Source organism: Euprymna scolopes, chromosome 9, assembly GCF_053919585.1.
Source record: "Euprymna scolopes isolate OS-2025 chromosome 9, ASM5391958v1, whole genome shotgun sequence".
Taxonomy (NCBI): domain Eukaryota; kingdom Metazoa; phylum Mollusca; class Cephalopoda; order Sepiida; family Sepiolidae; genus Euprymna; species Euprymna scolopes.
Window position 1 is genome coordinate 26,325,173 of NC_136490.1, and position 25,089 is coordinate 26,350,261.

The 25,089-nt window shown below is 42.1% G+C and overlaps 1 protein-coding gene across 6 annotated transcripts in view; it reads right to left on the reverse strand.

Moving 5' to 3' along the window:
- LOC145284471 (putative oxidoreductase YteT) overlaps positions 1 to 24,750 on the reverse strand; it is a 115,221-nt gene extending 90,471 nt beyond the window's left edge. For 2 of the 6 annotated variants that reach the window (XM_080133318.1, XM_080133312.1), the window contains exons 1-2: positions 24,575 to 24,750; positions 23,750 to 23,820 (exon numbers count right to left, since the gene is read on the reverse strand). The gene's annotated coding sequence lies outside the window, so the exon portion shown is untranslated. Of the gene's footprint in view, positions 1 to 10,993; positions 11,437 to 23,293; positions 23,353 to 23,749; positions 23,821 to 24,574 lie in introns of those variants that run through there. The other 4 variants (XM_080133314.1, XM_080133313.1, XM_080133315.1 and 1 more) reach the window with 4 other exon arrangements.
- Positions 24,751 to 25,089: the final 339 nt, after the last annotated feature.

Genomic DNA, 25,089 nt, shown 5'->3' on the forward strand with positions numbered 1-25,089 from the left:
TCGATGTAATTGTTCCAGCTCATGTTTCCTGTGAACGTTAGGCCAAGGAGCTTGAAAGACGTACTCTCAGCTAAAGAGTTGTTGGCCATTGCTATAGGTGGTAGAGAAGGTTTCCTGTAATTATTGAATGGAACCAGTTTTGTCTTGGTGGCATTGAACGTTACCATCCATTTTTGTCCCCATTCCACTACTGATTTGAGGTCATCCTCTAGTGTTTCTGCCATTACTTTAGATATATGTTCATTTGTTTTCCTGTCGTGCCTGCTATAGAGTGTGGTGTCATCAGCATATATACCCATCTCAGAGGCAATTTTATCGGGGAGGTCATTTATGAATATCAGGAACAGCAGAGGACCAAGGATAGATCCCTGGGGCACTCCCGCATTTATATTATATTGTTTAGACGTACGACCGTCGAGGACAACCTGGATTTTTCTCTTATCTAAGAAGGATTTAATTATGTTAAGTATTCTACCAGTGATACCGTAAGATCTAATCTTCCTGAGGAGACCCTCATGCCATACCCTGTCAAAAGCCTTAGATATATCTAGAGCTACCGCTCTGCCCTCTCCCGCTTTGTCCAGTGAATGGTATATGCGTTCAGAGATTACAGTGAGGATGTCTGCCGTGGAACGGGCTTGTCTAAATCCATATTGATGGTCGGTCAGAAGTTTAGCATCTGTAAGGTGCTGGACTAGAGCATGGTTAATTAAGGTCTCAAATATTTTGGCAAAAAGTGGGAGGAGGCTAATAGGGCGATAATTTAATGGGTCAGTTCTTTCGCCAGAATTCTTGAATACTGGTACCACAGAAGCAGTTTTCCAGCAGCTCGGAAAGCAAGATTCATTAAGGCATTTGTTGTAGAGTTTGGAGAGAACTGGAGCTACTTCGGCTGAGCACTTTTTTAATAGCACAGCTGGGATGAGGTCGGGTCCACATGCTTTGGAAGTGTCAAGGTTTTTTATGATAGCATGCCCCCTGATGGCCGATTAAATTGGTTTAAACTTTTTTCATATTATTTAAACGCAAATAGATCACAATGACCAGATAAAGCAAAACAAACTTTCTTTTTTTGTGTGTGTGTGTGTGTGTGTGTCTGTGTGCAATGTAAAACAATAAATCGAACATTACTTATCTTCGTTTATTTTTCTTACAATACATTTTCCATTTTGTATTCTTCCTTGGAACTCTGTTCATCCGACCGCTGCCAACATGTTTCATTATCTTTACATGCGGATTCCCATTAATAAAAACAACACAACGCGTACACTTGGTTTACTGGCATCTTATTTTAGTCTCATGCCATTATCTACAATATAGGCCTGTCACCGCCAAGGGACGTTACACTAGCGGTGTAACCTGAGATTAGTTCCTCCTGCAACAAGAATAACAAAGTGTAATATCTGTTCTGATGCTATATGTGACGAAAGCTGTGAAAATGAGGGCTTACTGTTCAAACGACCTAGGTGTGCGTGTGTGCTTTGTCATCGCTGCGAAGCTAGGATAAGAAAATAATTCCAAGATGGCGCCGATGGCATTTTGTAATAGTATGATCTCGGAAACTCTCGCAAAATCTCGTGCATATATGCAAATCAGTTGGTCTTCGACAACTATAAATTCAGGTCGTTTTGGAAGGCAAGGAGTGAGGAAAGAACGGCCGGTTACTAATTGTATACGTTGGTTCATGTTGGTGGCGGGTGACCGTGTCTGTGTGTGTACTGATCGAACCGCTTTCCTGTCCCTTGGACTTTGAATTTGTTTAGATTGGACTTCAACTTCAAGCTATTTCGGCAGATATCTCCGGTATGGACAAGTTCGACCTGAAATTGATCCCAGAATTTGACAGCTCCCCGGACCTTTGGTGGTCGAATGGCTAGAGAAAGCCGAACGCGTTTGCCGGTTGTGCAAGATAAAAGACCCAGCTATAGTCATCCTGCTTAGGCTCACCAAGGGGGCCTATGCCGTGTATCAGCAGCTCGGGGATGACGCGACTATGGAACAAATTAAAGAGACGTTGTACGGAGCATTTGGAGCGGACCCTTTTGTTGCCTGGCGGCAATTTTCTGGCTTGGGCCAGGGGAGACGGTGGATGTCTATCTGGCCGACCTGAAGAAGCTTGCCGCCCCCTTCGGGGGTGCAAGCAACTGTATACTGGCATGAGCTTTCCTGTCTGGCTCCCGGAAAGCGCCAGTCGACTGCTGCGGGCATCATCGATGTTCAATGAGCTTGGATTAGAGGAGCTATTGGCTAGAGCCCGAAACATCATAAAGGACGACAAGGAGCCAGTCTCGGCAGCAGTTGAGGCATTGGAATCGCCTGTAGAGGGCCGACGATCCTATAAATGTGGCGGCCCCAACCATTTCGCCAAGGATTGTAGGAGTGACGTGAAGCACGCCCCGGATTAGCACAGAAGCGGGTGCGTTGTTACCGTTGCGGCAAGCCAGGCCATTTAGCTCGGGCGTATCCGAGAAACGAGCAGGGGGAGGAAGCCGCGGCGCCAACACCCTCCCCAAAGCGGCTGTGAACAAGGCGCTTCCTGAAGTAATCGTGAATGTTGACGGGCGCAAACGATCAGCGCTGGTTGATACTGGGTGCACCCAAACCCTGATACGCAAGGGATGTTGCATCGCATGGAAGGAGCGGAAGGTCCCGGTACTAACCATTGGCAGAGGTTCGCTGATGTGTGATGTGTGAGGGGTGAACGAGGTCTACGTAAGCAGTTGGCAGTGGCCCCCCGGTGGCTGTGAAGGCGTTGGTGGTCGACGGGGAACTACTGGGGTATGACCTTCTTCTTGGAATAGATTCCATTACACGGCTAGGCGGAATCACCATAAACGACGCCAGTGATGTAAGGTTCTCCCAACTTAAGACACCGGTCTGCGCAGCCATCACTCTTGATGAACCCGACTTCCACGCAAAATACTATAGGGGCACAAACGCCTGGACCGTGTCCTGGAAGTGGTTGGGTGACCAGCCACCAGTGTCCTTGCGGAATCGGCTAGCGGAGTATCCTCCTCCCGCACATCTTAGGAGGCAGTACGAGAAAGAACTCCAGGTTTGGAAGGACAATGGCTGGCTGGTCCCGTACCCGGAAGATGAACTTGGGCCCCCAAAGGGGTTGATTCTCCTGATAGCTATCAGGCAGGAGAACAAACAAAAAGTCCGACCTGTCATGGACTACCGGGAACTCAACGAGCACGTTAACCCGCACACGGCGGGTGCAGACGTCTGTGCACACAAACTGAGAGAGTGCCGGCAACAAGGGGCGGACACAGCAATATTGGATTTGCGAAGAGCTTACTTGCAGATAAGCGTCGAAAAATCGCTGTGGCTGTACCAGACGGTCAAGATTAAAGGGACATGTTATTGATTGACGAGGCTAGGGTTCGGCCAGAACGTGGCTCCAAACATCATGACGGCAATCATGCAGGCGATCCGCTGTCAGGACGAAGCCGTGCAACAAGCGACATCATCATATATCGATGACATCTACGTGATCGAGAGCCTCATGCCTGCACAGAAGGTTAAATAACACTTCGAAAGCTTCGGGCTAACGTGCAAGGAGCCGGAGCGACTGCGAGATGGGACAAAGGTGCTTGGCCTGCGCGTGAGCGGCAGCGCAGATGGACTCCGCTGGGGAAGAGGTGGTGACGTCCCAGAAGTCCCAACTAGCGTCATGCGTCGGTGCGTCTTCTCCATCTGTGGGAAACTGGTGGGCCACTTCCCCGTGTGTGAGTGGCTCCGGGTGGCGGTGGCAGCCATAAAGCGACGAACGACTTCCATGTCCACCTGGTGGGACGATGAGCTGCGCGACCCCGCCCTGCGGAAAATGCTAGAGGAGACTTTGACCAGAGTCTCCGAGGACGATCCGGTGGGAGGGAAATGCTGCGTCGACGGGAGCAAGTTTACGGTTTGGGTGGACGCCAGCTCGCTCACCCTCGGTGTTGCTCTGGCGGTCAACGGATCTATCGTGGAAGATGCCTGCTGGCTTCGGCCAGAAAATGACGCCAGGCACATCAACCTGGCTGAACTAGATGCCACAGTAAAGGGAGTCAACCTGGCGCTACAGTGGCAGGCCAGAGTCCTGCACATCGTTACAGACTCCACATGTGTGTATCGGTGGACGACCGATGCCTTGAGTGGAAAGGCATGATTGGCGACGAAGGCATCAGGTGAAATGCTCATACGGAGGCGGCTTGCTCCCCTAACCGAAACCATCAAGGAATACAACCTGGTCGTGGATGTGATGCTAGTACAGTCGTGTCAGAATCACACGGATCGGCAGACCAGAGTGCCGCGCCATTGGCTGGACCTGCCGAAAGAAATGAAAGAACCGGTATCTGTGAATTGCGCCGCGGTGGGGCGTTGATTCAAACCAGACAATGTTGCTGACGTCCATTGCCAGAGTGGGCACCCCGGTGTAAACCGAACTCTCTACTTCGCTAGACTGGTCGACCCCTGTGTGTCAAGGAAGGAGGTAGAATCAGTGGTGAGGAGTTGTGAAACCTGAAAGTCGATCGATCCGGTGCCTGCCCGGTGGAAGAAGGGAAAACTGAGCGTAAAGAACAATTGGGACAGGCTCGCGGTGGACGTGACCCACCACAACGGCGGGGATTTTTTGACGATGATTGACTGTGGACTGTCTAGGTTTGCGTTGTGGCGGCCACTTCGCCGACAGGATGAGGCCGCCGTTGTCCGGGAACTGGAAAGTGTCTTCCTTGAGCGTGGCCCTCCTTCCGAAATACTGACCGACAACGGCACCGCTTTTGCTAGCGGGCAGTTCAAGCAGTTCACAGACAACTGGGGTGTACGACTACGATTTCGGTGCGTCCATGTGCCTAGCGGGAACGGGATCGTGGAACGAAACCACCGGGCCATCAAGACCATTGCAGCTAGGTAGTGGTGTACAGTGCCTGAAGCGCTATACTGGTACAACGTCACCCCTAAGGACGATGTCTCGCCCTCTACAACGCCGGCTGAGGCGCTGCACCGGTACCATGTCAGGGTTAAAGTGTTAGAGGCCAGCCCTCTACCTGAGCCAGAGGTGACATGAGATAGTATCAACGTCTGGGTTAAGAACACCCGTGGCAGATGCACCACGCGCTATGGAACCGGGCGTGTTACCGAGGTGATCAGCCCGCAAGCCATGCGGACTGATGGGGTGCCCCGACACGTCAGGTCCTGCAAGCGGCATCACAGGTGCAGCCGCCACTTGGTGACGAAAGTGAAACAAGTTCCACGACCAGTGAACCATCATTCTGGTATACGCCGGCTTCATCAGACGACGATAGCACTGAAGTTAGCAGCCTCCGGTTCACTGATCCCCAGACTGCGGGCGGGAGCTCAGCTCCCTGTCTGCCCCTCCGTAGAAGCACCTGAAGAAGGAGGTCGCCGCCTCCCTGCCCCCTGTGATAATGATATCAGGGGGGAGTGTGGTGAAAGCTGTGAAAATGAGGGCTTACTGTTCAAACGACCTAGGTGTGCGTGTGTGCTTTGTCATCGCTGCGAAGCTAGGATAAGAAAATAATTCCAAGATGGCACCGACGGTGTTTTGTAATGGTATGATCTCGGAAACTCTCGCAAAATCTCGTGCATATATGCAAATCAGTTGGTCTTCGACAACTATAAATTCAGGTCGTTTTGGAAGGCAAGGAGTGAGGAAAGAACGGCCGGTTGGTAATTTGTGTACGCTGGTTAGTGTTGGTGGCGTGTCACCGTGTCTGTGTGTGTACTGATCGAACCACTTTCCTGTCCCTTGGACTTTGAATTTGTTTAGATTGGACTTCAACTTCACTTCACCTATTCTCTCTTTCAATGAAGGAGAAATCCTTCTAGACTGAGGCAATTTTTATTTTTGTTCTGATCCAAAGTTCCCGTTTTGGGGGAGCTGGATGTTCCCCACATTAAAAAACGGCCTTATGTCTAACTTTGCCTTTTATGGAAGGCCAGTAAATAGGAAGACTCAAGATTGAGAACAGTAGTCCAAAGCGTGTTTATAACTTATAAAAATCGATTTTTTTGGAGGGGGAGGGGGTTAAAGAACATTAAACATTTTAATATATATATTTTTTTAAATATAATTTTAGGGGAGGAGTTAGCCCTTTAAAAAAAAAACTCTTGAACAACGAGGATATATCTAATTTTCGATAAAATTGATTATTATTTTTATATTTCTTGTCATTAAATAAATTTCTTTTATTGACTACTACAAAAAAAATAAAAATAAATAAAACTACTACAGAATTTGAAGCGAACTGGTCTTTTAAATCCCAATTCTAACGTAATCCTAACCGAAGTTTGGGAAAGTCGGTTTCAATGTTGAAGATTGATCCTAGGCGGTGCCCGGAAAACTCGTCTCCTTTCGCTAGGTAGGAAAACTGTTCCCTTATTGAATAAATATCGATTGAAAACACATTTTTTGATCGTTCTTGAAGGAGATATTGTTTTTTTAAAATAGACTATAGCCCCCCCCCCCATAATATTTTTGAAAAATATTTTTACTTGTTTAATGTTTTTTTTTTTTTTTTTTTTTTAAATAAAATCGATTTTCTAAGTGTCCGTTTTCTCCCTAACTGGCTAAGTTCTTAGTGATTTCACTTATTTTAAAGCGTTTATTATTTTCATACAAAGTTAATTACAAATTTTTTTTTGTTCTTATTTTAACGATGTATTTTGGAGTAATAAAAACAATAATAAAAAAACAAAACAAAAAATTAAAAAACAGGGAGCGATTATTCGATTCTTCGTTACTTTTTTGGTTTGGTTTTTTAATTATGATAGATTTTTTTTTTGTTATGTTTTTGCTTTCTCTCATACCAAATGCACTCAGCCGTTATTTAAAATTATAATGTTATCAATTATCAACATTTATTGTCGTCCTGTCAAATTTTGCAAAAATTAACTAATAAATCAAAAGCGAAATATTTTTTTGGCGCGAGAGATGCCATGTGCTAACAATCTCTCGTTAACTCATTTTTAATTTTTACTTCAAAATTCTAAAATCAATCATTAAGAGAATAAGTAATCACTAAATAAATTTATTAATCAATTTTATTGAAAACTCCGCTTTCGTTTATCAAGAATCTTTTTTATTTCATTTTTTGTTGGTTGTTTTTCGGAGGGAGATATAGTTTTTGAATTTAGGAAAACTCGTCCCGGGAAAACTCGTCTCGGGGAAACCCGTCTCGGGAAAACTCGTCCTCTTTCGCTAGGTAGGAAAACTGGTCCCTTATTGAATAAATGTCGATTGAAAACACATTTTATGATCGTTCTTGAAGGAGATATTGTTTTTTAAAATAGACTATAACCCCCATAATATTAAAAAAAAAAAAAAAAAAAATATTTTTACTTGTTTAATGTTTTTTTTTTTTTTTTTTTAAAATAAAATCGATTTTCTAAGTGTCCGTTTTCTACCTAACTGGTTAAGTTCTTAGTGGGGGTTTGTATTACTGTACACATAGATTCGAAAAAGTTGTCAAAAAACAAATATATAACAAATAAATGTTATCAAAGGCAAGATAAATTACTTTTCTACCAAACTGGATATAATTTTCGTGTTTTTATTCAATTTAACATGTTTATTCAGCTCGAAAAGCATACAGTGTTTACCGATGTATTGGAAAATTTAAAATGGCGGCCGACTCTCTTTAACACGGTAAGTTCGTAAAAAGGTGTAATAAATAATAAACTAGACAAAATACTGTTAGAAATTTGCTCAATATATGTTACCGTGACATAACTTGACATATATATATATTCGGTGGTTTTTTAATAGTATTTTGTCTAGTTTATTAATCTATGTGTACAGTAATACAAACCCAAAATATTTTTAAAAAATATTATGGGGGCTATAGTCTATTTTAAAAAAACAATATCTCCTTCAAGAACGATCATAAAATGTTTTTGTAATCGATATTTATTTAATAAGGGACCAGTTTTCCTACCTAGCGAAAGGGGACGAGTTTTCCGGGGTCGAGTTTTCCCGAGACGAGTTTTCCCGGGACGAGTTTTCCTAAATTCATCCTAGGCACCGCCAAAAATGGCCGAAAAATCAAGTTGTTGTTGTTTTTTAAAACGAAATTACATTTATTAAAATCCATGATTTCTGAGTAACTTTTTTTTTCCCAGAAAAATAAAATCCTGAATTTTATCATATAGAAAGCTGAATAATGTAAAACTTTTTCTATTATTTTTAATTAAATTTTAAATGTTAAAATTTCCCAAAAGTTAACAATTGACATTTTTTGTCCTCCTGCAGTCCTGCAGCTGCACTGCTGCACAAAGCGTATATAAATATTTAAAAAAAAAAAGAAGGTTTTTGAAAGAATTAAGTTGTTTATTTTTAGTCTAACTAAGATTTTAGGGTTATTTTCTATGAGAATATGCAAAAATATTATAAGTACCTGGATTTCAAATAATTCCACTTATTCATATAGGCAACCAGTTACTTCGCATCGATTTGATAGTGTTTACGTTACTATTTATGCTTGTAGTTGATAAAAAGCAAACTACGGAAGACCAAACTTGCACAAAAAAACTTATTTTTCAGTGAGGGAAATTTCAATGTATTATTAACGCTGAGGCTGTCCAGCAGTCCAGCACCAGATGGGTGACCATTTTGATGAATTTGGTTTTTAATGTGTATGTGTGGGGGTTAGGCTCCCAAAAATGGAAGGGGGGGGGTTAAAGCAGAATAAAAATTAAAATTGACCCAGTCTAGAAAGATTTCTCCTTCATTGAACGAGGGTTTTTTGACTACATAAGCAACCTCGAGGCTGGCCAGTACCAGATGGGGGACCATTTTGATGAGTTTGGTTTTTAATGTGTATGTGTGTGTGTGTGTGGGGGGGGTTAGGCTCCCCCAAATGGGGGGGGGGGATTTATAGCAGAATAAAAATTAAAATAAACTACATAAGCAACCCTGAGGCTGCAAGTGTACGGGCCATACTAAAATAACTTTATTTAGAAAGCCATTCTTAACATGGGGGGGGTTCAACTATTCTGCACTTTCACCTAATAATTCAATGAAGAAGGTTTAACCATTTTTTTTTTTTTTTACGGTGCGTATTTTTCGCAGTATAAAAAAAAGTACTGTTTCTAGTTTAAAATTAATTTTTCACTGTAAAGTTTCGTTTATGGCAGACGGACGAAAAAAAATCCGCTATAGTTTCGGTAAAATAAAAATAAACACGTGTAATAATAAAAATAATAATAAATTTTTATTTACCATCCATAATTTTGTCTCGCAATGAAAAGAGAAGCGTCTCGTTTCTATGTGAGTGTGACCAACCAAAATTGGGTACTACCGTGCCCTTCGTTATGAAGACGTTCTTGGTACTACTGTACTGATTCACGCTTGCACCGGTTTTGGCAGTCACGGAGATCCCACAAAATTATTTCAGCGCGTATGGTCCACCGTAGTCGAAAGGCAGCAAACGTTATCAAACGGGATCGAAAAACTGATGATATTTTTAACACAAAGGGCACAATATTTATCGATTTTTATTTTGTATCGATTCTTCAAAGCATTCCCTGTTTAATAATGGTCATGCATTATTCGGCTCGCTAAAAAAAAATTATTAATTTATTTATCAAAGATTTTAAAATGGCTTTTTTTCATATAAATATTAAAAAAAATTTTTTTTTGTTGCTTAACTTAAATTAATTATTTTACTTAACATACTCACCGAATTTCACACTCCAAAAGTCAAAAGTGGAATAATTAAACACAATCAAAGTTCTGATATTCAGACGTCAAAATAAGGTATGTAAACAATTTTTTTTTTTTTTTTTTTAATCTATAATCCTGTTCCTTACAACAACGGAATATGTTTTGTTCAGTTTCAGATGATTATTTTAAGCATATTTGGTACCCCCCTCCAAAACAAGGGGGGGGGTGTAAGCAAAAAAAAAAAATATATATATATATATATATATATATATATCGTTTATGAAAAATAAGTACACTGTTATAAAGTTCATTCTTCTCTTAATAATCGCTGAAAATTTCGTATTGATTGGATAATTACCTGATTTTTGGTAGATTTTTAAAAAGACGGTCCGTCAAAAAGTACTTATCTGCCCCCCCCCCAGTTTTGGCGGTGCCTAATGTAAGAAAAATATAGAAAAATTAATTTAGTTTTAACACTGTGTTCACGAAATAAAAAAAGCACTTCTGCAGTATACGGACGGCGGCCCTCTTTTTTAGTGCGTTTCACTAAACTATCGCCAGGTGAAGCTTCTTGATCAAAGAAGATTTAAATTATTTATTCGTTGTTGACCCTTTTAATAACCGAGATATTCATCTATATTTTCTCGTTTTTTATTTTTTCTTATTTATCCATTACGTGACATTTTTACCGAAAATCGGAAAAATCGATTTTATAGCAAGTTTTACAAATGGTTAACCGAAAAAAAAAAAAAATGGTGAAAAACAAAAATAGTTAAATAATTGTCACCAAAGGCAATAAATAAATGCTAATTTTCTAGCTACATGAATGAGTTTAGTTTATGTTTTGAAGTATTTACAACCACATTTTTTAAATCTAAAATTGCGGGTGTGTGGTGTCAAATACCTCCAGATTTTCAAGAAAAAAAACCGCTATCCGCGAGATCAAAATTTTCCCCGCTAGATTGCAAACAAAATCTCAAGATCTAGCGGGAAAACCACTAAATTGGCAACACTGGGTTTGGCCGACTTCAGCGGAGACTGTCAGAAAAAAGATTCTAGGAAAGTTGTTTTCATTGAGTGATGATTGGATAGAAAGTGATATATAGCCTTGAACTACGTTCGCAGAGGTGCTTTTACTTCAACAGAATTTGCGTGGGTATGCTTAACTGAAACGTTTTTTTATTCATCCGTTTTAATGTCTCGGCGATACGCCGTACCGCTGCTACGGCGCTAACACTGTTCATATAATAAAGTGGTACTTATACAGTTTAATGACGACATTAAAAAATGGAAATATTGAAAAAAAAAATTTTTTGTACGTACCTGTTATAGACTGAAGTTCTTCGAAAAAAAATTTCACTTCATTTGATCAAGTAGTTTTTTTTTTTTTTTACAGCGAAAAACAATTATTTATCACGACGACGTCAACGTGCCCATTTTGGAAATGTACCTAGCAGAATACCTCCATTTTAGGCCAGATTTCGCAATCTAGCCCTTTTTTTTCGCCAGAATGAGATGCACACATCACATCTGCAATTTTTTTCCGTTTTTTTTTTTATTTTTAAAGCAGAATACTATTGAATATGCCAAGAAATTGAAGAATGCAAAGAACTGAAGAACTTTTTTACGCGATTATTTTCGAAACATGCGCAGTAGTGTTTACCGATGTATTGGAAAATTCAAAATGGTGCCCGACACTCTCTTTAACATGGTAAGTTTGGGAAAAGGTGTTATAAATAATAAACTACACAAAATACTATTTAAAAAACACCGAATATATGTCAACTTATGTCACGGTAATATATATTGAGCGAATTTCTAACAGTACTTTGTCTAGTTTATCATTTATAACGTCTTTTCCTGAGGTTACTGTGTTAAAGAGAGACTCTGGCGCCATTTTGAATTTTCCAATACATCGGTAAACACTGTATGCTTTTCGAGCTGAATAAACATGTTACATTGAATAAAAACACTAAAAACATATCCATATACAGTAATACAAACCCTAAGTTTTGTTTTTTTTAATTCGAAAATTTCGGTTGCATATTTCTAATTTTTCTAATATTTTATTCTTTTTATTTTCTTCTGTTACAAATTAAAAAAAAACAACAAAAAAAAAAAAAAACACTCCAAAAATGGCATCTGTCTTCGCAAAAAAAAAAAAAAAAAAAAATTCTCATTCTGGTGGAAAAAAAAAGGGCTAGATTGGCCTAAAATGGAGGTATTCTGCTACGTAGGGCAGTTAACTGCCCTTGGGGAAAGTTACCTGCCCTTGGGAAATTCCTGGGCGCTGCAATAACATTTCCAAAATGGCCACGTTGACGTAGCCGTGATAAATAATTGTTTTTCGCTGCAAAAAAAAAACTACTTGATCAAATGAAGTGAAATTTTTTTTTTCGAAGAACTTCAGTCTATAACAGGTACGTACAAAAATTTTTTTTTTCAATATTTCCATTTTTTAATGTCGTCATTAAACTGTATAAGTACCTTTCCTATTCTTGCTACAACACCAGTCCCGCAATGAACATTGGTTACACTCGCGCAGACATGAACACATGTTATAACTAAAACGTTCATTCTTTACACAGCAAATAAACAACGTTTATCTTATCCATCAATTGAGTCTTTGTTTCCTTCAATTCCATTCGTTTCATTATTCTTTTGTAACGGGATTGGGGTATTTATATATCCTGGTCCCCTACAGACGCTAAACTTACTTGCACTTTGTCTTTATGGAGGAGTAAGCAAATAGCAAGATTTTTTTTTTGTTTTTTTTTTTTAAATAAAAATAAAAATTATAAAAAGATTTGTATCTTGTGATACTACACTTCATCTTTATAAAAGTCATAAAAGATATGTGAATAAAATTTTTTTTTTTTTAAATCTCGATTGTTTATACTTTAAATTTTATTATGCATAAAAATTGCCTCGGTCTAGAAGGATTTCTCATCCACTGACCACCTACATACATTATCGTAGCCCCGACGCGCGTGCGTCGAATCTACTCAAAACGCGCTGTCTTAACAGTAAAACCCAGTTGCGCGTGCGTAGATATGTAAACATCGTTTCGACTGCACGTACATTTCCCTTTGCCCGCCCATGCAAATTCGGTGGGTCTTAAACGGAACTTCAGTTGTTCGTGCGGACGTCACTTAAAGCATCTTACGTCATAATAATGTTATTCTTTTCATCCAATCGGATTACAAGGAAAACAAATTTTAAAAAAATGTTTTTTCTGAAGGCCTTCCTGGAGCCGGTCGGACAAGTATTAAAAGGGCATTTTTCGCCCAAATGAACATGTCCGCGTTTGAACGTTAAACACGCGCGTGCTCGACAATTAATTCCTCCACGCGGATACGAAATTGCAACTTAATGGACCTTTTATTTTTACCATTTTCTATCTCTCCGCTAAGTAAGCGATGGACCTTTTGTTTAATTCTTCGTAAAAAGACTGGTTATTTCTAATCAGGAACTTTCACTTTTCTACATCTTATTATTCAACACCTGATTTTATTATTATACTTTGAGTTTGCGACATTAACACGAACCCTCGGCGCCTGCAACAACATCGCACTTTAAATAAATATTGAATTGTATTAAAAACGCACGAAGAAAGATACACACACGCGCGCGCGCACACACACACACTGTACATAAAAATTAATCTTGGTTGCAAAAATCCGAACAAGTCAGTTATTTTATTTGTTTCTGCCATAAAAAAGTTTGGTTATAATTTTATTTCAATTTTTTTTTTTTAATTATGTATTTAATTGATATCATCCGAAATTCTCAGTTATAACCTCGGTTTATTTATCAGGTATTATTTTACCTGCCCAGTGTAGTATAAACACCCCAACCTCCCCATAAGAACGGCTTTTGAGGTTAGGGGTGGTTTTTCCGGAAGCGGTTCTTAGATAGGGAGGTTGGAGTGTTTATAATATGCTGGGGCATGTCGTAAAAAAAATTTACCATTTATTTATTTATTATTAATAGTGTCGCGGCTTGGCCGCTAACAAACAACAACAACAACAACGACGGCATTACAAACGACCAGCAATTAATAGACTCTACCAAAATCAGCAGTAGCAAGTAAACGACAACAACAACAACGACGGCATTACAAACGACCAGCAATTAATAGACTCTACCAAAATCAGCAGTAGCAAGTAAACAACAACAACAACAACAACAACAACAGCGCGACAGACGACAACCAATTGAGGGCCTTTCGCCAAAATCATCAGCAGCAGCAATGTCGGCGGCTGTCACGTGATTTCAGGGCCCCGTTGTAGAAAAGAAATTTAAAAAAAACATCTTTTCTACAACAATAACAAAAACAACAAACTTTAATTTCCTGGAAAAAACTTTGAAATACAAACAACGAAATCCTTCAGCATCGACTGCTCGTAAAGAACACATCCGGGAATTAATATTAACTGTTGTTTATAAATAGAAACAATTTCCTGCCCGTCCCCGGTATCTAGCAGCCCTCTGAATATTTTCGGCGATATTTTCGCCGCTCGTTGGCTTGGTTCTCATGCAAAGCTCCGCACTTGCTCACGGTTCCCCTACCGTTCGACGCTCGCGCAACTACTGTGACTCCAGTCCTTACACTGTAGCAGTCCAGTCCACCACCACTACCGTGGCTCCGGTCTCCACACCGTAGAAGTCCACCACCACTACCGTGGCTCCGGTCTCCACACCGTAGAAGTCCACCACCACTACCGTGGCTCCGGTCTCCACACCGTAGAAGTCCACCACCACTACCGTGGCTCCGGTCTCCACGCCGTAGAAGTCCACCTCGTCACCACGACTCTGTCCGTACCTGATGAACACTGAACCCTCAGTGTTGCCAATTCGCCGTCCGTACCTCTCATACACTGACTTCTTCCTTCAGTGTCAGTCCGATCCGAGCGTCCGTCCGTACTTGATGAACGCTGAACCCTCAGCGTTGCTAATTCGTTCGTCTGTACCTCTCATACACTGACTTCTTCCTTCAGTGTCAGTCCGATCCGAGCGTCCGTCCGTACTTGATGAACACTGAACCCTCAGTGTTTGCTAATTCGTTCGTCTGTACCTCTCATACACTGACTTCTTCCTTCAGTGTCAGTCCGATCCGAGCGTCCGTCCGTACTTGATGAACACTGAACCCTCAGTGTTTGCTAATTCGTTCGTCTGTACCTCTCATACACTGACTTCTTCCTTCAGTGTCAGTCCGATCCGAGCGTCCGTCCGTGCTTGATGAACACTGAACCCTCAGTGTTTGCTAATTCGTTCGTCTGTACCTCTCATACACTGACTTCTTCCTTCAGTGTCAGTCCGATCCGAGCGTCCGTCCGTGCTTGATGAACACTGAACCCTCAGTGTTTGCTAATTCGTTCGTCTGTACCTCTCATACACTGACTTCTTCCTTCAGTGTCAGTCCGATCCTAGCGCCCGTCCGTACCTAGCGGATGCTGAAAACTCAGTGTTGCCAATTGTCCGTCCGTTCCTCTCATAGCCTGAGGCTAACGTATCAGTAACATCTCAGTCGGACCCAAGTCAAACAATCACCCGCATCAGTTACCACGCCGATTCCTCCGACGTCATTCCAGCTTACGGCGAACCGACAAGCATCCCCCTTACCGAATACACCGGCGACGGATCCCGGACCAGCATCGCCCAGTGAACAAATTTGCATTTGCCACCCTTTCGTTTGTTTAAATAAAAGGCGAATCTTCGTCTTTAAACTAAACCACCAGAGTTTGTCATTTCTTCTTTGTCCTGTTGTTTCATTCCTTGTCCTTGTGTCTGATATATATTTAGTTGCACGGTCAGTTGGCTAACCACCTTCAGGCCTCCCCGCAACAAGTGGTGACCCCGACGTGATACTACAGACACAGGCTTGGAAAAATAGACAGGCAGAGAAGATGGCAGAAAGCACAGAGCCGGAGATTAACTTTTCTGCCCCGCTGGTCCAGTTACCGCCTTACAATCCAGTGAACCCCAGGAGTTGGTTCATCCAGCTCGAAGCAATTTTTGCAGCCCGGAGGGTCGTTCGCCAGGACTCGAAATACGCCTCAGTGGTGCAGGCACTACCTCCATCTATGGTAGAAGAAGTAGAGGACATCCTCCTCAACACTCCAGAGCAACTCCCATATACCTGCCTTAAGGAAGCAATCCTCAAGCGAACCGGCCGTTCAGACGAGGATCTCATCAGAGACCTATTTTCGAATGTGACTCTCGGGGACAGAACCCCATCCCAGCTCCTGCGACTGATGAAGAGCCGACTCGGCAACAACAGCATGGCAGAGCCCATTCTCCGCGGTCTTTGGTTGGATCGGCTTCCGCAAAACATTACCCAGGTCCTGGCACTAGTACCCGTAGAGACGCCCCTGGAAATAGTGGCAGACTCGGCCGACAAAGTATACTCACAGGCACACCAACGGATACATCATGTCGAGAGTGACCCCGGGCACCGCTCACGACGATTGGAAGACGAACTTACTCGACTGCGAGCAGAGCTGAGAGAGCTCAAACTCTCCCTACGCCAGAGACAACGTAGCCCAATACCCCACACCCGGAACCGAAGCCGTACCCGCTCCCCAAGCCGAGGACAAAGGAACCTCCCAGGCACATGTTGGTACCACCAATCCTTCGGTGACCGGGCCCAAAAATGCCAACCTCCTTGCAATTACAATAAGGCCCAGGGAAACGAATAAACCGACAGACAGCGACGACTACTCCTGTCGGGACACATCCACACAGTCGTCTTTTCTATGTGTGGGACCGTAATAACAGTCTCAAATTCTTAGTGGACACCGGCGCCGCTATCAGTGTTATACCACCCACCAACAGACCCACCCTGAAACCCACCTCCTTTCAACTTCGAGCAGCAAATGGATCAACCATACAAACCTTCGGCAACAAGGAACTAACCCTCAACCTCAACCTCAGGCGGGATTTCAAATGGTCATTTACATTGGCCGATGTGAAAACACCATTACTCGGTGCCGATTTCCTGGCCTATTACAACCTGTCCGTCCACATGAGGACAAGGACCCTGTCTGACGGCGTGACCTCGATAAAAATCATAGGAACCCCTTCAAGCCTCAACACGACGGGAATCAGCGTGGCAACACAACACGATCCACGGTACGCAACCATCCTGCACCGGTACAAGGACCTAACTCAGCCCATTAAATCTACCGATGCAGGGGAACACCAGACGCAACACCACATTAAGACGACCGGACAACCAGCATTTTCCCGACCCAGAAGACTACCTCCACACAAACTAGCTTACGCCAAGAAAGCATTTGAAGAGATGTTGGCGGACAACACCATCCGCCCATCGGACAGCCCATATGCTTCACCACTGCACCTGGTACCCAAACCGAACGGCGAGTTCCGTATATGCGTGGACTATCGGAAACTAAATTCATCCACGGTCCCCGACCGGTACCCCGTTCCTCACATCCATGACTTCGCCGCCGGCCTACAGGGAGCCAGAATTTTTTCGAAAATAGACCTGACTAAGGCCTACTATCAGGTCCCAGTGGCCTCAGAGGACATCCCAAAGACAGCAGTGACAACTCCCTTTGAACTCTTTGAGTTTACCAAAATGCCTTTCGGATTACGCAACGCAGCCCAAACATTTCAGAGACTCATAAACGAAGTCTTGCGTGGACTACCTTACGTCTATGCTTACATTGACGACATCCTGGTGGCTAGCAGAGATGCTGACCTACACGAGAAACATCTGGATGAAGTGTTCCGCCGCCTAGCACATTACGGCCTCCGGATCAACCCAGACAAATGCGAATTCGGAGCACAACACATTGACTTTTTAGGCCATCACACCGACGCTCGTGGAATCACCCCTCTGCCAGAGAAAGTAGAAGCTATCCAGAATTTTCCGGTACCCACATCAATCAAGCAGCTGCGACGTTTCCTGGGAATGATAAATTTTTACCGAAGATTCATCCCAGGATGCTCAAGTCTCCTCACCCCTCTGACGAATATCATACAGAGAAAAAACAAACCCATCTCTCTGGAAGGCGACCAGCTGAAGTCCTTCCACACAGCAAAAGCATCACTGGCTAACTTCACGAAATTAGCACACCTTGACCAGGACGTCCGAACGCGGATATTCCTCACGACAGACGCTTCAGACACTGGAGTCGGGGCCGTGGTAGAACAAGAAATCGATAATCAGCGAAGTCCAATCGCATTCTTCTCAGCTAAATTATCGTCGGCACAGTCGAGGTACAGCACCTTCTCAAAAGAACTCCTGGCAATATACCTTGCCATCAAGCACTTCCGGCACCTATTGGAAGGAAGACATTTCACGGTTCTTACAGATCACAAACCGTTAACAACCTCCCTGTCAAACAACTCTGACAAGTATTCGACACGCGAAATCAGGCATTTGGACTACATTTCGCAGTTCACGTCCGACATCCAATACGTGAAAGGAAGAGACAATGCTGTTGCCGACGCCCTGTCCCGCTCTGACGTCAACTCTATTGAAGACGGCCCACTCAGCCAAGAGATGATAGCGACAGCTCAGGAATCCGACACAACCCTCCCTGAGGCCTTAGAAAACACATCTCTGCAACTAAAGGAATTTCCGGCACCGTTCAGCAGTAAGACCTTGTACTGCGACACAAAGTTGAGCAATCCCAGGCCCTACGTACCACCGGCACTAAGGAAACAAATCTTCAACCACTTTCATGGATTATCACACCCCAGCAAACGGGCAACCGTTAAACTTATCGCTGACCGTTTCGTCTGGCCTAACATGAACTTCGATGTCCGGAACTGGGTAGCGACTTGCCTTGAGTGTCAGAAATGCAAAGTCCAACGACACACGAAATCTCCACCAGGCACATTCAACAACCCTGACGCACGATTTAGCCATATTCATGTCGACATCGTCGGACCCCTCCCGATGTGCCAGGACTTTCAATACCTCCTCACCATAGTCGACCGATTCTCCAGGTGGCCAGTAGCAGTACCCATCAGTGACACCTCTGCTAACACTGTAGCAAAGACAGTACTGCGAGAATGGATAGCCATCTTCGGCGTACCCGGTATCATTACCACAGACCGAGGTGCGCAGTTCCAATCCTCACTTTTCCAAGGATTTACGCAGATGCTCGGCGTTAAACATATAAAAACCACCGCCTATCACCCATGCGCCAACGGTCTCGTCGAACGATTTCATCGAACACTCAAAGTTTCTCTATCTACGAAACACCCCACTAACAACTGGGTGGATGAACTCCCCCTAATACTCCTATCTATCCGGAACTCTCTCAAAGAGGATTTGGAATGTTCACCAGCGGAAATAGTATTTGGCACACCACTCTCCTTGCCCGGTCAATTTTTCGATGATACGAAGCTTGACCTCACTGCTACAAACTCTTTCACCCAAGAACTACGCCATAAAATGGCCCAGTTAAAGTACTCACAGCCAAGGCAACCCACACCAAACACCCACGTTCCACAACAGCTCCGGGATTGCGAATTTATTTTCATCCGTAATGACGCGGTCAAGAAGCCCCTGACACCGACATACCAGGGTCCCTTTAGAGTCCAGAAACGCTCGGACAAGCACCTCACCATCGAGCGAGGAAATCGAACAGACACCGTCTCGATCGATAGAGTAAAACCTGCTCGACTAGAGAAATCCATACACGAGCCTGAACGCAGCTCAATCCATAGAGATCCCCCATCTGCACCAGAAAGCATCCGGGTACAACCTGCTCCACCAGAGCCAGCAGCGGATCATGAAGCACACACCATCCCACCAAGAAAAACCCGTGTAGGAAGGAAAGTCACCTTCCCAGAAAAATACAAATCGTACATTTACTTTAATTGATAACGATCAATTATCCAGGGAGGGGGCCTTGTCGCGGCTTGGCCGCTAACAAACAACAACAACAACAACGACGGCATTACAAACGACCAGCAATTAATAGACTCTACCAAAATCAGCAGTAGCAAGTAAACGACAACAACAACAACGACGGCATTACAAACGACCAGCAATTAATAGACTCTACCAAAATCAGCAGTAGCAAGTAAACAACAACAACAACAACAACAACAACAGCGCGACAGACGACAACCAATTGAGGGCCTTTCGCCAAAATCATCAGCAGCAGCAATGTCGGCGGCTGTCACGTGATTTCAGGGCCCCGTTGTAGAAAAGAAATTTAAAAAAAACATCTTTTCTACAACAATAACAAAAACAACAAACTTTAATTTCCTGGAAAAAACTTTGAAATACAAACAACGAAATCCTTCAGCATCGACTGCTCGTAAAGAACACATCCGGGAATTAATATTAACTGTTGTTTATAAATAGAAACAATTTCCTGCCCGTCCCCGGTATCTAGCAGCCCTCTGAATATTTTCGGCGATATTTTCGCCGCTCGTTGGCTTGGTTCTCATGCAAAGCTCCGCACTTGCTCACGGTTCCCCTACCGTTCGACGCTCGCGCAACTACTGTGACTCCAGTCCTTACACTGTAGCAGTCCAGTCCACCACCACTACCGTGGCTCCGGTCTCCACACCGTAGAAGTCCACCACCACTACCGTGGCTCCGGTCTCCACACCGTAGAAGTCCACCACCACTACCGTGGCTCCGGTCTCCACACCGTAGAAGTCCACCACCACTACCGTGGCTCCGGTCTCCACGCCGTAGAAGTCCACCTCGTCACCACGACTCTGTCCGTACCTGATGAACACTGAACCCTCAGTGTTGCCAATTCGCCGTCCGTACCTCTCATACACTGACTTCTTCCTTCAGTGTCAGTCCGATCCGAGCGTCCGTCCGTACTTGATGAACGCTGAACCCTCAGCGTTGCTAATTCGTTCGTCTGTACCTCTCATACACTGACTTCTTCCTTCAGTGTCAGTCCGATCCGAGCGTCCGTCCGTACTTGATGAACACTGAACCCTCAGTGTTTGCTAATTCGTTCGTCTGTACCTCTCATACACTGACTTCTTCCTTCAGTGTCAGTCCGATCCGAGCGTCCGTCCGTACTTGATGAACACTGAACCCTCAGTGTTTGCTAATTCGTTCGTCTGTACCTCTCATACACTGACTTCTTCCTTCAGTGTCAGTCCGATCCGAGCGTCCGTCCGTGCTTGATGAACACTGAACCCTCAGTGTTTGCTAATTCGTTCGTCTGTACCTCTCATACACTGACTTCTTCCTTCAGTGTCAGTCCGATCCGAGCGTCCGTCCGTGCTTGATGAACACTGAACCCTCAGTGTTTGCTAATTCGTTCGTCTGTACCTCTCATACACTGACTTCTTCCTTCAGTGTCAGTCCGATCCTAGCGCCCGTCCGTACCTAGCGGATGCTGAAAACTCAGTGTTGCCAATTGTCCGTCCGTTCCTCTCATAGCCTGAGGCTAACGTATCAGTAACATCTCAGTCGGACCCAAGTCAAACAATCACCCGCATCAGTTACCACGCCGATTCCTCCGACGTCATTCCAGCTTACGGCGAACCGACAAGCATCCCCCTTACCGAATACACCGGCGACGGATCCCGGACCAGCATCGCCCAGTGAACAAATTTGCATTTGCCACCCTTTCGTTTGTTTAAATAAAAGGCGAATCTTCGTCTTTAAACTAAACCACCAGAGTTTGTCATTTCTTCTTTGTCCTGTTGTTTCATTCCTTGTCCTTGTGTCTGATATATATTTAGTTGCACGGTCAGTTGGCTAACCACCTTCAGGCCTCTCCGCAACAATAGTTTTATTAAAAGTTCTGTAAATATATAAAGAACGTACTCAGAAAGACGCCCATTATTTGTGCATTTAACGAACCAGACGTAACTCAGCACTTGCTCGGCTTTGTCCGACGCATGACGTCAACAGCCGGATATAACCGAGCGTTGCCGATTAAGCAGACGAGAATTTCGCTATTAATTGGAAGAGTGTCACAACTCAAGAAACGCTTATTTGAAGAGAGTTAAAAAAAAAATTTGTTTTAATCTCCATCGCGAATGTGGGTTACGTTCTCGCCACACAATTGTGGATTGTAAAAATTTCCTGCGTGATATATGCAGGGACTATTTTCTTAGGAATCCCCGGCAGATTGGAGGCCCAGGCCATACGATAGAAATCGACGAGTCCGTTTTTAACCGCCGGCAGACTTGTGACACCGGTCTGGGTCTTCGGTGGATACGACCCCGCCGAAAAGGAGGGTTTCTTGGTCACTGTAACTGTACCAAATAGGAAGGCCGAAACCCACCTTCCACTAATAAATAAAAAGGGGTTTGTATTACTGTACACATAGATTCGAAAAAGTTTTCAAAAAACAAATATATAACAAATGTTATCAAAGGCAAGATAAGTTACTTTTCTACCTAACTGGATATATTTTTTTGTTTTTATTCAATGTAACATGTTTATTCAGCTCGAAAAACATGCAGTGTTTACCGATGTATTGGAAAATTCAAAATGGCGGCCGACTCTCTCTCGGAGAGGGTAAGTTTGGGAAAAGGTATTATAAATAATAAACTAGACAAAATACTGTTAGAAATTCTCTCAATATATATTACCGTGACATAAGTTGACATATATTCGGTTGTTTTTTTTTTAATAGTATTTTGTCTAGTTTATTATTTATAACATCTTTTCCCAAACTTACCGTGTTAAAGAGACAGTCGGCCGCCATTTTGAATTTTCGAATACCTCGGTAAACGCCAAGGTTTTCTAGCTGAATAAACATGTTACATTGAATAAAAACAACAAAAATATATCCAGTTAGGTAGAAAAGTAACTTATCTTGCCTTTGATGACATTTATTTGTCATATATTTGTTTTTTGACAACTTTTTTCGAATCTGTGTAAACCCCCCCCCAAAAACATAAATGAACAGTAGGTTTTTGCTTTTTATTTATTTAATTTTTTTGTTTCTACATTTTACAATTTAATTGTACAGTTATTTTGTTGTAGCGTTGTTTTTATTTTATCGTCAACGCTCGGTTTTATCCGGCTGTTGACGTCATGCGCCGGACAAAGCCGAGCAAATGCTGAGTTACGTCTGGTTCGTTAAATGCACAAGTACCATATTTTTGAATACGTTCGTTTTATTACTTACATTAAAAAGTTTTGCGTAAATAAAGTTTTTTTTTTTTTTTTGTTTTTTAAAATCCTTAAAAGTTTTGTAAATATTTTTCTTTTAAATCTTAAAGTTTTGTAAATATATTAAAAAAATCTTGCTCGCGAACATTCGAATATATCTGCTATTTGACCTGTTTACAAGTTTAGAAACAACGGCAATGTCAAGGTCGAACAAACGGTGCCCCTTGAATTGTTTTCGCCTATTTTTGTCGTCTGCTACGGAGTATCTAATCTTTACTTGATCCCTGATCAGAGCTGGGGTCGCAATCTTGCTAAATTTCATAACTGTCGTCCCCGGCCGTACTCTGATCTCCCCACTTTCCTTAGGTGTCGAAGAATTTTCGACAGAACAGGAGAACGAAGAAAATAAAAAGGAAGTTTATAACTTTCATTAGTATATCATTTTCTTTCGAGTTACGAAATTGCTAAAATGGACTTTTTAAACATTTTACGGTGAAAGTGCACTGGGGGTGGGGGACCACCCGATTATTTACCTTTAAGAAGTCGTTGTTTTTTTTATATTCGACGGTTACAGCTGCAATCGGGTCTGCTGCTTAAAAAAAAAACACATTTTATAGTATCGCTGCTACGCTGCTGACCTGACTAGAATTATGTACAATAATAACACGGAAAAAAAAAAACAAAAAAAAAACAATGCTTTCGGTAATAGTTAATGACCACCATGTTTCTTGCCATGCAAGACAGCCGGCAAAACACTGCGCATGTCCCCTCCCTCCCCCGACAAAAAAAAAAAAAAAAAGACAAGCGAACTTTTTTTTTTTTTTTGTACATTTTTTTATTTTTTTTATAGGAAGGGTTTGGGTTAATATCTTGCCCCCCCCCCTTTTTCTGTTTTTTTTTTTTTTTTTAATTTTACACAGAAAAATAGTTCAGAGTTAACTTGTTTTTTGCTTAAAAAGGAAGAAAAAGTTGAGAGTAATTTATTTTACCTCTTTTTTTTTTTTTAACAAGAAATCTCTCGAAGTTCCGACTTGTGTCTGTACAATGCAGCAGCAGCAGCCTGTAAAAAAAAAAAATATGCAACAGTTTCGTCTTGTCTGTCTCACTTCTTATAAATAAATACCAAAAAAACAACCTTTTTTTATGATTCAGTAGCATTCAGGTAATTCCGACTGCGTAATTTGGAAGCTACCATTGTAACTTATTAGAATTGACAAAAAAATTCAGTTGAAACCATCTTTTTTCTTTTTTTCTGAAAACTCCATTTATCGACTCCAAAATCTCGTTCCAATTAGTGTAGAAGCGGCAAATAAAAATATTTAGTGGAGAAAATATAATTAAAAAGTAGGTACTACTATAAAATGAACTAAAAATAAAAACAAGCACGAAATAAAAGTATGAATCAAATTTAATCAAAGAAATAAAGAATTCAAAATAAATAAAATAAATACACGCTCGATTAAAGAAAAATAGTGCATGCAATATACACGAAGAAAGTGGGGGGGGGGGTCAAAAACTTTTGCGCATTTCAGGGAGCAGTCATTCATTCACGTTCCCCGTGAAGTACCTAGCGCGGTTCAATAACTGCACAAGCACCGTTTCTAAGTATGCCTTAAAAAAAAAAAAAAAAGTATGAAAGAAACGAGAGAAAAAAAAATTAGAGCGCTATAAACAAAAGTAACCAACTCTAAAAAGCGAAGCATACTAACTTCTCTGAAAAAAAGGTTTAAAATAGTTTAACCTTTTAAAGCTTTTTCTCTTAAATTTGTTAAATACATTTTTTTAACATAACAAGTGAGTGGTGAAAATCATACCTTTTGTGTTATTATTTCAACTTCACAAAACGAGCAGGGATCTGGAGTTTCGAAAGTATGAGTAAACTAATAACTTGGCTCCAGAAGGTTGTCAGATTACAATAAATGTTTGAAGCCAAATTTTTCAGGAAAAAAGGCCAAATTCAAACTTGAAGCCACATTTTTTTAAGGTAAAAAAGGCCAAATTGAAAATTAAATAATTGACTATATTAAAAACTTCAATATAGTCAATTATTTAATTTTCAATTTGGCCTTTTTTTTTTTTTTTTTGCCTTTTTTACCTTAAAAATGTGGCTTCACGTTTGAATTTGGCCTTTTTTCCTGAAAAATTTGGCTTCAAACATTTATTATAGTCTGGCAACCTTCTGGAGCCAAATTATTTTTTCTTCTGTATTAGTTTTGTCGTGTTGGCAAAAACGTTACCTATGAAATTGAAACTGAAAAATGCTTTGCCCCCCCCTCCAAGCATATTTTTCGGTTTTAATTTAATATGAACGATTTTATTTTTAATATTT